Source organism: Trachemys scripta, chromosome 6 (genome assembly GCF_013100865.1).
Source record: "Trachemys scripta elegans isolate TJP31775 chromosome 6, CAS_Tse_1.0, whole genome shotgun sequence".
NCBI classification, from domain to species: domain Eukaryota; kingdom Metazoa; phylum Chordata; order Testudines; family Emydidae; genus Trachemys; species Trachemys scripta.
In genome coordinates, this window is record NC_048303.1 from 38,100,982 (window position 1) to 38,116,758 (window position 15,777).

A 15,777-nucleotide genomic window follows, 5' to 3' on the forward strand; every position below is an offset into this window, starting at 1 on the left:
CACATACGGGTACATATTCTGGAGATTCATGAAGTGTAGGAGTTTGTCTGGGCTCACTTCTTAAATAACTGCCTTTAATGACATCATTCTGAAACTCAAGATCCTGAGGAAGATGATGACTCTTTTCAAGAGCAGGACTGGATGACAATTTCCCATTGATATGGAGACAGTGAAATAGATGGAACAGACTTTTGGGGCCTTCTGATCTCTCCGACTAAGGTGATGGCCTATATGTTTAGGAGATTGTTTAGGTTAGGGTCTCCTGAGCACCTTATCAGTTGGCCAATGTGTCACAGGCAATAGAATGAAGCAGTTGCCAAAAGATCTCACATTGAACTCAGTTGCATATCTGTGTGTGTGTCCAGGACTCATTGATAGGATGCTGCTTGCGCTCAGGTCTGAAAGAGTTTCTCCTGCCTTCCCCTCATTCTGGTCCTCTGCACTCAGACCCCTGCTTCTCAGGCTGACTGTTTAACGTTTGAACGGATTCCTGATGTTTGTTACTTCTTTGCTAGTGAAAGGGACTAATCCAATTAAGTCTGCCTTCCTATTGAACTGGTTTTGTTCCCTAGGTGATAAAGTCCCAGTCTCTCTGGATCTGCTCCTGTTGCAATCCTAGGGGCCATCTGGGCTTCTCTTGGGATAGACTTTTGTTTTTTACTGTGGCTAAGGACTGTTGGCTCTTCTCCAATAATCTTCCCTGGAAAGATAGCTCCCTGTGAAAGGCAGAATTGCTAGTCTGGAGGAAAGATTCACTGCCCACTCTTTTAGCAACAGGGCTCTCCTGCCTGAAACTGAGGTGATGAGGCAGCCATAATTCCAGAAGTCAACCAGATGGTTGACTTCACACCAGAAGTGCAAGTAGCTGAGCCCAAAACTAGGAGTTTCAGTCAATTCAAGCTCCTCATTTTTGGCCTCTGGATAATTGCCATGCTACAGTAGCTACCCCACTTCCATTTTTGAGGTACATGCTGCATAAACTGAAGTTAATATCAGGCCTGGGATCACAGAGGATGTTTCCAGGGATGCTTCACTTTGCCAGTCAAAGAGATCCTTGAAAGCTGCTTCTCTTTCCTTAGGAACCATCATCCTCTTTGGCACCCCTGATATGGCAGCATCCACCCTTAGCTTTTCAGTGAGTGTCTCTGCATTTGACTTTCTAACAGGACAGGAAATAAAAGTTACTTATGGGTACAGTAACTAGATTTCTTTGAGATGTGTTCTCCATATGCATATTACATTTATGGTGTGCATGTGCCCACACATGCCTGAGATTGGAGTTTTTTGGAAAGCAGAGTCCATTATGGTCACGCGTGTGCACACTTAGTGTCCTCATGCTCAACACCAAGGACATAAAGAATGGAGTGGGCCAAATGCCACTCGGCTCCTTCTCCACCATGGAATCTGAAGGATATAGGACTCCGAAGCACAGGAGAAGCAGGATGGGTAGTGGAATGATGGAATATGTATATGTACAACATCTTGAAGAACTCCAGTTACTATACAGGCAAGTAACTTTTCTCCTTCAAGAGTTACCTATATGCATATTGCATTTATGGTGACTTGCAGTGGAGCAATGCAGTGGAGGTGAGAGCTCAGAATCTAGAAGAACAGAGATTGGAGTACAGGCTTTCCAAAAGTAGCATCTGATTCAGAAGACTTGATGATAGAATAGTGCTTTGTGAATGTGTATGCAGATTTCTGTTGACACCAAAAGAAAAATCTTGTCCAATATACCAAGTAGATTTGTCTCCTAAAATCTTTTCTACTATATACTAATATATTTTGTACATATCTGGAACAAGATTTTTCTAGGTCTGAAATCCATCCAGTAGCTAGGCCATGAGATGGAGAGCTGCATCAGCAGGTCTGGAACAAGAGGTAACTTCTTTGGCTGACAGATTGAGAGATTCAGCATGTTAGGGAACCAAAATTGTCTTGGCCATGCTGATGCAATTAATATCGTTTTGGCTGAGTCCAGTCTGATTTTCTGCAAGACCCTTGGGATCAACTGAATTGGTAGGTATCCATACATTAGGGTCCTTGACCACAAAATCAGAAAGTCATCTGAGAGGAAGCCTGGGCTGAAACCCACTCTTGAACTGAAGGCCTGAAATTTCTTATTGTATATTGCAAACAGGTCCACCCGAAGATAGCCTCTATCTGAGAAGATGTCATGAAAGATCAAGTCCTTGATCTCTCATTCATGATTTGAGAAGTGTCTGCTCAGTTTGTCCACCAAGCTGCTCTGCAGAACTGCTTAGTACACAGCTGTGAGGAAGATTCAGTGTCAAATATACCAATTTCATAGGCTGATTGCCTCTGGACACAATGGGGAAAATCTTACTCCTCCTTGTTTGTTTCTATAAAACATGATTGAATTGTCAGTCATTATTCGGATGGATTGATTTTCAATGTGAGGTATGAATGTCTCATAAGCTCTGAACATTGGTCTGAGATTCAGCAAGTTTATGTGCATTTGTGCTTCCCAAAGAGTCCAGAGGCTTTGATCCATATGTTCCATATGGGATCCCCCTCCCAACAGTAAAGCATCCATTAGTCGTTGATGGCAATGGTACTCCTTTGCATACATTCTTGGGCTACTTCCACCATTTCAGGGAGGATAGAACCAGTGGAGGCACACACAGAGACATATCCAAATGACATCTGGTGGGAACATAAACCAACCTTACAAAGCCCTGCTTGCAGCAGTAGTGTGGCATTTGTCGTTAAAAAGGTGCATGAAGCCATGTCCCCAAGAAGACCAAAACACATCCTCACTGTGGAGTTTGGGTTTGACTCTATGTGAGATATTAAGGAAGACATGTTCTCAAACCTGTCCTAAGGTAGATACCCTGGGGGATCTAAGTGTAGCTCAAGAACCCTTCAGGATATGAAGGACACTGTCCACTTTGAAACTTAACAAGTCTGGCCCTTAAAATAGCAAATCCTCCACAGTGTACTGAACCTCCCACGAAAAACAAGACTTCTGAAGCAATGAGACTCCCCTCATTACTATTGATCTTGAGGTGGCATGTGCCACTTCAAGTTCAGCTTGCAGATTGGTTCTGGCCATCAAGTGATCCTCAGTGACCAGTGAAGAAAATTCTCCTTTAACGTCTGGTGGTAGTTTGTCTGAAAATGCCATTATCCTTTTGTAATTCCAAAAATTGTATCTGGGCAACAGGTCTGATAATTCATCATTCTAAATTGCAAACTAGGTAACAAGAATTATTTTTGACCAAGCACTTTGGTTCCTGTTTTCTTGATGTTGCCTTATTTTGTTGCCTTTTTAATGCCTGACTAACCATTGGGTACCAGGCAGAGGATACGAATTCAACCTCCGTGGAAGGGACATGTTTTTTTTATCTGCTTTCCAGAACATAGGGGCTGCTGTAGCAGGAGTCTGCCACAGGATTCATGCAGAATCCATTATAGCTTCATTAAATGGGAAGGATATTCTCCCAGCAGCAGAGGACTGAAGAATGTCACTTTATGTGCGGGATCCTGCACCTCCTGAGGGATATGAATCCTATGCCCCCTTGAGTAGATCCTGAAACCCTTGAGAATCATCCAGCTGTGATATGCTAGGCAGGACTACTGTCTCATCTGGATAAAACAAGGAAATAACCAAAGGGCCCAATATGTCTGCTTAGTGAGATGGATTCTTTTCACTGGATCCTCAGGCTGAGCAGATGGACGAAAGTTTACTGAACAGAACAGGTTGAGTAGCAAAAACAGAGGAAAATCTCTTGAGAGTGGAGATCTCCCAGTGTGAGGTTCCAGCCCATGTGATCCCCAAGGTTTCCAATACAGTCAGACAGGTATGTTGGGATAAATTCTAGGTAGCCATGGAGTAAAAAATCATGATCCATGTCCAGAATAATGGACTCCATAGGTTCTATCACAGGAGGAGTCTCTAGAGTCCCTGCGTGATCCATACAAGACAGGAAGAGACATCCTTGGAGACTACCTATGACAATCCCTCATACTATCCTCAGATGCTGATGAAAAAGATCAATCTCTGTCTAATAGTGGCATAGAGGTAACAGGTGTAAAGGATTGAGCCTAGAGGTACTTGCTACCATAGAGAAAGATGGATCTGGTGTCAAGCTGTCCTGCTGTGGATCAAGAGTATGACTACCAACCTCAGGGAAGATTGTTAAGAACCAGGGCAGAGAGCCCAAATCGGTGGTAAGTTCCATACTTAGATTTCACCAATCAATTATCAAGTGTAAACTCCTCATGCACTATAATAGAGTTAACATGGAGCCACACACAGTCCCCTTGGGTACTCTGATCTGTCTTGCCACCCAGGTAAGCTTAACTTTGTGACAGATGGTCCCTTTCACCAAGTATCACAGCAATATTCAGGTTACTCCCAGTCCCAAAGAACCAGTCACTTACCCCAGGTCAACTGCACTTTAGATATCACACCAAGGACAACGCTTGGGGCCAATCCTATAATAAACTATATAAAGATTTATTATACAGGAAAAGGAAACAGAGTTATTTATAAGGTTAAAGCAGATAAACACATACATAAATGAGTTACAGTCTTAAGTTTCCAAGGTAATAGAAGCTTCTATAATAAGCAAGCTCTATATGTCTTTTAGGACAAACCCAAGCTAAGCACTGGGGATCTTTTGCTTATGCCTAGTAATCCTTGTACTCCAGAGTCCAAGCAGCAAAAAGATACAGTTTCTCTTTGTTAGGGGTTTTTATTCCCTTCCCCACTTCTACTTTAAGCTGTAAACTCAGCTGATGGGAGGATTTTACTTGCAAGATGCATCTTCACTGGGTGGGAGGAGGTTAACCAACAAAGTCTTTTGTCCTCTTTAATGTTTCACTATAGTCCATCTGGTGTCTATGGACCTTTCTTCTTGGTCAAGAGAGAAAACATTCTGTTGCAGATCAGCATTTTAACCTAACTAATGTCTCTGTGCTGTCTGGTGATTTATACAGTTACAGAAGCTTACAAGGCAAATACTCAAATATTATCTTATAATATAGGATAGAGATGTTATAAGTGAGATTAATGCATGCAATTTACAAGCATTCCATAAAATACTAAACCCGTTTGTATAATTCTAATACTTATTTTAACAATACTAATGAGCCAGACTGATTTCAGCTATATATTTGTCAATATTCAACTGAGGCTTGGGGACCTTGGCCTGAGCTGGCACCTAGTCTGCCAGCATCACACCTGGTACTGCAGGTGCTAGAGCTGAAGAAAGCAATGTGGACTAAGGCTCTTGCGATACCCTGGTACCGGGCATGCTTTAGTATTGTGCGATGTGTGGTTGTGGTTTATTTGAAAACTGTTGGAATTATAGACTGTCACTTTGGTCTGTAAGGAGTTTCCTGGTCCTGCTTGCAGGCTAGTCAGGAAAGTGTGTGATCAGAGGCAGACAGCCAGTCTAGAGTTGGGCAGGCTGAGTAGTGGCTCTCTGTTTTAGGGAGCAGCCTGCTTTGTCTGTCTCCATTTTGGGGTTTTGTGTATTATCATTTTGAATCCTAAGAAATAAAGTAGTTTTACATTGCAACCTTCCAGCAAGAGTATTTTTTTAATCTAACTTCTCTGTGTGTATACTATGAAAATAACAACAGTGAGACAAACAGCAGAGCCAAGGGGAAAAAGTGGAGTTTGCAGTGCCTACATAACCAGTGCCAACATAACCAGTAGTGGAGCAACAGTCAGAGTTGTTACTAAAAGAGCCATACTGCACTTCAATGGTATAAGGAGTGAAGCTGAAGAGACAACATGAGATGCTGCTGCTGGAGCCATCATCTTTGCATACCAGTTCAGTGCCCAAGCCTCAGTACCAAGACCTCATCAAGTTTCAGCAGTAGCTATACTGAGATGCAAAGTCTCTTTGCCTCTCTAGGGGTAGGTCTACACTTACCTCCAGGTCTGGTGGTAAGCAATCGATCTTCTGGCATCGATTTATCGCGTCTTGCTAGACACGATAAATCGGTCCCGGATCGATCCCAGAAGTGCTCGCCATCGACGCCAGTACTCCAGCTCGGCGAGAGGAGTACGCGGCATCGACGGGGGAGCCTGCCTGCCGCGTCTGGACCCGCGGTAAGTTCGAACTAAGGTACTTCGAATTCAGCTACATAATTAACGTAGCTGAATTTGCGTACCTTAGTTCGAAATGGTGGGGTTAATGTGTACCAGGCCTAACAGTCCAGGGAAGCCACTCACTTTGTTGAGGAAATCTTAGTTAGGATACACCTCCCTAATACAAGCTCTGAATTTTCTTTACAGAAAGTTTTTTATCAAACTTTCCTGAGCTTGGGGCTGAAGTCTCAGCTGCAGCGGCTCAAAGGGGGGTAGACCACATGCTGACATTAGCACTTCTGGAGATAGGTATGTTATGTACAGGGGGATCAGACACCCTATGGTCTGAAGACAGTCTCATAGATTTATCCATTTAAAACATTTGGAGATTAGCCTCTTTTAATGTCTTCTTTGAAAAGTATCAAAGGGGTAGCCGTGTTAGTCTGAATCTGTAAAAAGCAACAGAGGGTCCTGTGGCACCTTTGAGATGCAAGTCATCTGAAGAAGTGAGGTTCTTACCCACGAAAGCTTATGCTCCCAATACTTCTGTTAGTCTCAAAGGTGCCACAGGACCTTCTGTTGCTTTTCTTTGAAAAGGACTCACATACAGCACATTTCCCAGAGATGTGATCCCCCCAAATAGAACAGACATCTTATGTTACCATCATTAATGGGGATAGCACCCTCATGTGAGGGGCTGTTCTAGAATCCAGGAGATTCAGGATTAGGTGTTTCTAAACCCCAGTACCAGGAAAGAAAAAATATAAAAGTTTCAAATGGAAGGAAACCTATCAAAAAATTGTTGTCAATGGGCAAAAAACTAACCTATTGTATTAGGGTAGTTCTATATACATAGGAAAAACAGCCAACCATTAACGAAAAATGGATAGTGAGTGTCTTTATCTCAGAGCCAGCAGCTGTGAGAAGGAACTGAGGGCTCCATCCTTTATGCCCTTGGCTTGTGGCACAAGGACACTGAGCACGCATGCACAGTCACAACAACTGATTCGGCTGGCCAAAAGACTCTGCTCTTGGGCATATGGGCACATGCATACTATAAGTGGAATATGTATATGGACAGTCACTCGAAGGACAAGCTTTTAATGCCATGCTAAGGGCTGTTTTCCTGTCTGGGGTGCCCTATTCATTGTCAATCTGACGCAGGGTTGATAGACAATACCTATTGCACCCAGAGTCAGAGATTTTATGGTCTGACAGCGACCACCAGATCATCTAGTCTGACCTCCTGTATATCACAGCCACCAACATCACCCAGCACCCACACACTAAACCCAACAACCAAAATCAGACCAACGTATTACAGCCCACAGGAGACTAGACTATTATATACCACAGGCAGAGAATAGGAGGGACCTATGTGTACCAATGCTCAAGGCCCCTGCAATGGAGGGAAATTATTAAGTGAGATATACCCAGATAATCCTGGCAAGTGACTTGAATCTACATGCTGCAGAAGAAGGCAAAACCAAAAAATAAACAACAACAACAAAAACCAAGGTCACTGATCAGGGAAAAATTCCTTCCTGAACCCACAGATGGTGCTGATCAGTTAGACCCAGCACATGTGAGCAAAAGCCAGGCAGCCAAGCACCTGAGAGAGAGAATGCGCAGTGCCTCCTCAGACCACTGGCCCACTGCATCCAGTGTCCCATCTCCAACCATGGCTATCTCTGATGCTTCAGAGGAAGGAGACCAAAAAGAAACACTCCAGAATACATTTGTGGGGGGAGGAAAGACTCTTTTCCTAATCCCTGCAGGCAGTGGCTGAGTGAAGGCTGAAGCATAAGGTTTTAGGAACTCAAGATATAAACTTGGAAGTGAGCCCCAGGGCTGCTAAGCCTTACCATCACAAGCAACCCTGTCATATAATCACACTCATAAATTTGTCCAACTCTCTCAAAAATAATCAAGTTATTTGCCACCAGAACTCCTATTGGGAGGCTGTTCCAGAATCTCATTTGTCTGGTAGTTAGAAACCTTCTAATTTTCAGCCTGAATTTGTTCATGGCCAGTTTATACCCATTTGTTCTTTTGCCAACACTGTCCTTTAGCTCTTCACTTCTCTGATTTTACCTTCCTGATCCATTTATAGATAGCAGCCTTCTTTTTGAAAGCTAACCAAGCCAATCTCTAAGAGTGTCCTCTCATAAGATAGGTCATCCATTCCCCTATCATTCTATTAGCTCTTCTCTGTACCTGTTCCAGTTTGAATTAATCTCTCTCGAACATGAATGACAAGAACTGTACATAGTTTTCCAGATGAGGTCTTACCAGTTGACTTGTACAATAGCATTAATATTTATCTATCTCTACTGGAAATGCCTTACTTGATACATCCTAGAATTGTAATAGGTTTTTTTTGCAGCCACATCAGATTGGTGGCTCATAGTCATCCTGTGATCAATCCACACACCCAGGTCTCTTTCATCTTCTGTCTCTTCCAACTGATGATCCCCCAACTTGTAGCAGAATGTCTTATTATTAGACCCTAATTGCATGACCTTGCACTTTGTACTATTGAATTTCATCCCTTTTCTGTCACTTTAGTCTTCAGGGTGATCCAGATCTTCCTGTATAATATTCCAGTCCTCTTCTGTACTGACAATGCCCCTCAACTTTGTATCACTAGCAAATTTCGTTAGCACATTCCTATTTTTTGTGCCAATCTCATTAATAAAAATATTGAATAAAATTGATCCCAAAACCAATCCTGGGGGAACTCCACTAATAACCTTCTTCCAGTCCGATAGTTCACCATTCAGCATAACCGGTTGTCTTCAAATGCTTTACTGAAGTCCAAGTATATTAGATCTACTTCACTTCCCTTATCCAAAAAATCAGTTATGTTCTCAAAGAAAGAAATCGGATTAGTCTGCCATGATCTACCTTTGGGTAAACCCAATTGCATTATATCAGCTTTACCATTTGAAGGCCAGAAGAGGGAGTTCAGGAAAGATTATTATTATTACAACAACCTTTTCTGAATCCCCTCTTCTGGCCTTCAAACAACCCCCAGCCTCTCCAAGCTCAATATCAGAAGCAAACTTCCCACAGACCAGGACACACGAACTCAAAGCGGCACCAGACCCTGTCAGAACAACTGATAGAAAACCTGCAGACATATCTCCAAAGCTACAATGATCAATAACCCCCACAAAACACTTTTCAAGATCCACGAGTCCTACACATGCCTATCACAACATGTGGTGTACTTCATTCAGTGCACTAAATGTCATCCTCCAACTTGGGTGGAATCTTGCTGAGCAGTGTCTGGTTGAGCTGACATCTTCCAAGTGGTATTCAGTGGCTAGTGCTTGGCAATTTCCCCTCTGCAATGAGGGGAGCTGTGCTTGTCCTTTTGTCTCATTCTTCGTGCAAAAGGCGCAGTGCAAAACTCTATGATCTGGACTACAGTTTCTGGAAGGAACAGTGGGGACCCAGGCCTGGAGGAACAAGAGGAGGAAGCTGAAGACAAGGCCCCACCCCTAGTGGCAATGAACAGGCTTCTGTTCCATAGTGCTTCAGCCTGAGGAGGGAAGGGACCACAGGCATCCTAACTGGGTTTGCCGAGTTCTTTCCTTTCCTTTGTTCACTCCTCCCTACTCTTGGGGGAACATAAAAGTGACACTGGTTCTTTGTCCCCAGTCTCCTTCCTGCCCCTGAGAGAAGCTAGTTGCTGTCATCTTTCCAAGCTTGGTGAGCATCTGCTGTAGGCACTGCCTCTCCAGCTACAGTCTGGCAGCTTTCAGGGATTGGTTTGATGGACTCTAAGGGAGCTGACAGAGGAGCTGGAGCAGCTTTTCTTCTCTGGATGCAGTGTTCTGCAAGTCAGGAGCAAGTTGGGAGCCAATTATCTGGGCTGCTGCTGTCTGAGTAGTCCCTGTGCTTCCTGGTTCCTGTTCTCTGATGGAGTATGAAAACTCCAGTGGATAAGCCTCTGCTGTTAAGGCTGCTCCTGCCTCATTGAGAAGGGTGGGGGAAGGAAGCAGGAGGGAGGGAGGAAACAAGGGCCCTTGTCAGACTGGAGCCATATTTCATGCAAGAAGTGATTGCACTAGCATGTCCCTTACCATTCCACTGACAATTATTTTTTTTTAAAAAAGCATAAAAAATTGGGATATATAGTACTCATAGACTGGAGAAAAACAAATGAACCACTAATCTTCAAGAAAAGAAAGAAGACTGATCCTGGTCAATACTGTCCCATAATTCTAAGGTCTATTCCCAGTAAAATAATGAAACAAATATTAATTGGAAAAATCAGGAAGCATTTAGAGGCTATTGGAACCATAAGCAAAAATCATCATGAAAATACAATGAACAGCTCTTGCCAGAAAACCTAATTAGTTTTTAAGATAGAATTTTAAAATTGGTGGATGAAGGGAAAGTATATAATATATATATTTGGATCTTAATAAACTATTTAATACAATGTCTCACAATCAAATAATTAATATAAGTTGCCTTGGAAAAAGAACACTAACATGGACTAGAAACATATGGAAATATCAAAAAGGAAGGGTTATGCACTAGTGGAGCTGATGTGTTTAGTAGCTACTTTGCTGATCTATGATAGTTCTAGTATCATTTAATATATATTTTTAATGGTCTAAAAAGTGCTTAGGATATTAATGAAATTCACAGATGGTATAATCTGGCAGGAGTTACAAACACAAGTGACAATTAATGCAAAGAAACCAAAAGAGATTAGCAATATGAGATCTAATTCACCATAGTGATCATCCAGTTTAATGTCAGTATAATTGATTTTAATTCCAGTCCACTGGCATAAAACTGGAGCATGTATTGGTGAATTAAGTCCATGGATTGAAAAAGAGTGAAGGAGGTGCTAGTAGTCAGAGAGTTTGCAATATGATACAGTAACAAGTTAAAAAGACTACTGCATCATTGGGATGCCTACACAGAGGCATTATGTCATGAGACAAGGAAGCAGATACATAGATTTTAAGGCCACAAGAGACCATAATTACCATCTATTCTAACCTCCTGCATAACACAGGCCATAAAATTTCACCTAGTGTTCTTACATCAAACCCATAACTAAGAGACAGCCCCTGCCATGTTTCTGGAATGACTACATGTCTAATACTGTGTTCATTTGTCAAACAACTCATTTCAAGAATGATATGGATCAACTGGATTTCCAGAAGAGTGCAACAAAATGTCTAAGATAATACTACATGTAGTGGAATGAATATAGTAAAAGTAAACAAACAAAAGGCCCTACAAAACAAACACCCAAGACTTTAATTTAGGCTAAATATCACAAAAGACCTTCCAGACAGTGAGATCTGATAGGCTGTGGAACAGTGTCCCAAATGAAGACATGGACTATTACATGGCACAGTTAAACCTAGACATGACAATACAATAGAAATGTACTATAGGGTGTACAATCTTGAACTGATTGACACGGACTTGTACAAATTGGTTGGTCTGGTAGGTCTTTTCTATTTTTAACTTTTGTGAATCCATGATATATAGCTCCAAGATAGTGTTCAATAAATTCATTTGTTTGTTGCATTGGAAAATTGATTGTGTTCCCAGAAATCAAGATCACAAATATGTTTGTTCCCTGGCTGAACATGTGCTAGTGCTGATGGCACTGAATTAGCTAAGCCACTGCTTGCCCCCTAAAAAAAGTCCTTCCCAAATATATATACATATATTATCACATAAGAACATAAAAACGGCCATACTAGGTCAGACCAATGGCCCAATATCCTGTCTTCCAACAGTGGACAATGTCAGATGCTTCAGAGAGAATGAGCAGAACAGGTAATCACCAAGTGATCCATTCCCTGTTGCCTGTTCCCAGCTTTCGGCAAACAGAGGCTAGGGACACTTTAGAGCATGGTTTTGCATCCCTGCCCATCCTGGATAATAGCCATTGATGGACCTATCCTCCATGAACTTATTTAGTTCCTTTTTGAAACCTGTTATAATCTTGGCCTTCACAACACCCTCTGGCCAAGAGATCCACAAGTTGACTATGTGTTGTGTGAAGAAATACTTCCTTTTGTTTGTTTTAAATCTGCAGCATATTAATTTCATTTGGTGACCCCTAGTACTTATGTTATGAGAAGGAGTGATTAACATTTCCTTATTTACTTTCTCTAGACCAGTCATGATTTTAGAGACCTCTATCTTATTCCCCCCTCTTAGTCATCTCTTTTCCAAGCTGAAAAGTCCCAGTCTTATTAATATCTCCTCACATGGAAGTTGTTCCATACCCCTAAACATATTTGTTGCCCCTAGAATCATAGAAGATTAGGGTTGGAAGAGAGCTCAGGAGGTCATCTAGTCCAAACCCCTGCTCAAAGCACCCACTAAATCATCCCAGCCAGGGCTTTGTCAAGCTGGGCCTTAAAAACCTCTAAGGATGGAGATTCCATCACCTCCCTAGGTAACCCATTCCAGTGCTTCACCACCCTCCTAGTGAAATAGTGTTTCCTAATATCCAACCTAGACCTCCCCCTCTACAACTTGAGATCATTACTCCTTGTTCAGTAATCTGCCACCACTGAGAACAGCCGAGCTCCATCCTCTTTGGAACCCCCCTTCAGGTAATTGAAGGCTGCTATCAAATCTCCCCTCACTCTTCTCTTCTATAGACTAAATAACCCCAGTTCCCTCAGCCTCTCTTCATAAGTCATGTGCCTCAGCCCCCTAATAATTTTCGTTGCCCTCAGCTGGACTCTCTCCAATTTGTCCACATCCCTTCTGTAGTGGGGGGACCAAAACTGGATGCAATTCTCCAGGTGTGGCCTCACCAGTGCCGAGTAGAGGGGAATAATCACTTCCCTCGATCTGCTGGCAATGCTCCTACTAATACAGCCCAATATGCCGTTGGCCTTCTTGGCAACAAGGGCACACTGCTGACTCATATCCAGCTTCTCGTCCACTGTTATCCCCAGGTCCTTTTCTGCAGAACTGCTGCTTAGCCAGTCGTCCCCAACCTGTAGCGGTGCATGGGATTCTTCCTTCCTAAGTGCAGTACTCTGCATTTGTCTTTGTTGAACCTCATCAGATCTCTTTTGGCCCAATCCTCCACTTTATCTAGATCACTCTGGACCCTATCCCTACCCTTCAGTGTATCTACCTCTCCCCCCAGCTTAGTGTCATCTGCGAACTTGCTGAGGGTGCAATTAATCCCATCATCCAGATCATTAATAAAGATGTTGAACAAAACCAACCCCTGGGGCACACCCGCTTGATACCGGCTGCCAATTAGACATCGAGCCACTGATCACTACCCGTTGAACCCAACAATCTAGCCAGATTTCTATCCACCTTATAGTCCATTCATCCAATCCATAGTTTTTTAACTTGCTGGCAAGAATATTGTGGGAGATCGTATCAAAAGCTTTGCTAAAGTCTGTAGCCTTTCTGTAGCTTTTCCAATTCCAATATATCTTTTTTGAGATGGAGTGACCAGATCTGCATTTTTGACTTCTGCTGCACATAGAGTGGGTGAGAACTATCCACAATGACTCCAAGATCTCTTTCTTGAGTGGTAACAGCTAATTTAGACCCCATCATTTTATACGTATAGCTGCGATTATGTTTTTTATATGCATTACTTTGCATTTATCAACATTGAATTTCATCTGCCATTTTGTTGTCCAGTCACCCAGTTTTATGAGATCACTTTGTAACTCTTTGCAGTCTACTTTGGACTTAATTATCTTGAGTAGTTTTGTATCATCCGCAAATTTTGCCACCTCACTGTTTGCCCCTTTTTCCAAATTATTTATGAATATGTTGAACAGTACTGGTCCCAGTACAGACCCCTGAGGGACACCACTATTTACCTTTCTCCATTCTGAAAACTGACCATTTATTCCTACCCTTTGTTTCCTATCTTTTAACCAGTTCCTGGTCATGAGAGGACCTTCCTTTTTATCCCATGACAGCTTACTTTGCTTACGAGCCTTTGGGGACCTTGTCAAGGGCTTTCTGAAAATCTAAGTACATTATATCCAATGGATCACCCTTGTCCACATGCTTGTTGACTCCCTCAAAGAATTCTAGTAGATTGGTGATGCATGATTTCCCTTTACAAAAACCATGTTGATTCTTCCCCCAACAAATTGTATTCATCTATGTGTTTGATTACTCTGTTCTTTACTATAGTTTCAACCAATTTGCCTCTTTGTCTGTCTTCTACACTATAAACTCTTTGGCAGAGGACCCCTCTTCATTTTATATCATATACAGCACTGAGCACATTGTTAGCACTTAACATATATTAATAATTCTTTTAAAAAATAGAAGAAAAATCCTTATGTAGCCAAAAGGGCAAAATATAATTCTAGATAAAAATCATCGATACTATTGTAAGATTCTAATGTCTAAAGGTATGTCATCCTGTCTTATGAACCTATCTACTTTCACAAAATGTATCTAAGGGCATTCCACAGAAGAAAACAAAAGGCATGGAGGATGAGGACAATCAAATTTGACAGATTATAGGGATTGATCTTTGATGCCCTCTTCAGGCTGCTTTGCACTGCTTAGGTCAATCCCAAAATCAGCGGAGCAGAAAGGTAATTAAGAGCCACTCTTCTGCCCCCATCCTTGTTTCCTGCAGTAGAAATCCCCAGTTGTTGGAGGACCAGTATATATAACTTTACACTTCCTGCTCCTGGCCCCCCATACATAGGATGTCTGAGCGGGGTTGGCCAGATTATCTTGTGCTCTAGGAATCACAAGGCAATGGAATGTCCCACTGGGGGCCACTTCCACTACTAACAGCCCTGGGGGGTGTTGTAAATTGCACTAGGGGCCAAATTGGCCCTGGCCATCCTTGGGATTGGGAGAGTGGAAAAGTTGCTTCTGCTCTCCCAACTCTTGGGTTTTGCACTACGCGCATCTCAACCATACCTAAGGATCTGACTCATAGTGTAAGAGCTTGCAACTTTGATTTGTGTGAGTAGTTCTTATGCAAATAATTCAACTGAACTCAACTGATTTAAATACATTCAGAGAAAATGTAGCAATGACAAGTTCCAATTGAGTTGCATTTTCTGAAATAAATTATGCAACAGCTAATTAGAGTGGCAGGGCCCAGAACTTCTCAGGATTCAACCATAAAATTTTTTAATATTCATACAGGGGAACTGCAGAATAGTTTCAAGACTCTTTTATGAACTACCATGTATCATTCAAAGAGACAACCATTGATCTCACTAAGGTGAAATTTCTACCTCCTTCAGGGTTCAATCACTAGTTGTTTTTCGTTTGTTTGTTTGTTTGTTTTACTAGGACAAACTTTGAAACTTGTTAGATACTCTCTTTTCCAAAACAATATGGTATTTTAATCAGATCTTGGCCAGTACTCAGATAAACAAAACAGAAATCTATACCTGACATCACTATGCATTTAACAAAACAATCCTTATCACTAACCTTAAAAAAAAAAAAAAAAAAAAGCCCTCTCACCTCTATTCCCCATCCATAGTTAAATATAAACAGAACAGTTCAAAAAGAGGGATGGGAAGGGGAAGCACTTTCCACAACACAAAGAAATTACCTATGATGTACAAGTCAGCAGTAAGTCACCATATATTTACTCATTTTACAGAATGTGAATTAGTGTAAATCACTATATCTCCACCAATTATTTATTCTGATGAGTATGAAATTTTGGAGCAATTCATTATCTC

At 41.9% G+C, this 15,777-nt stretch overlaps 1 protein-coding gene across 1 annotated transcript in view; it reads right to left on the bottom strand.

Annotated features, from left to right (window-relative positions):
- ADAMTS6 (ADAM metallopeptidase with thrombospondin type 1 motif 6) overlaps positions 1-15,777 on the bottom strand; it is a gene marked incomplete in the record, with an annotated part of 313,682 nt that overhangs the window by 144,270 nt on the left and 153,635 nt on the right.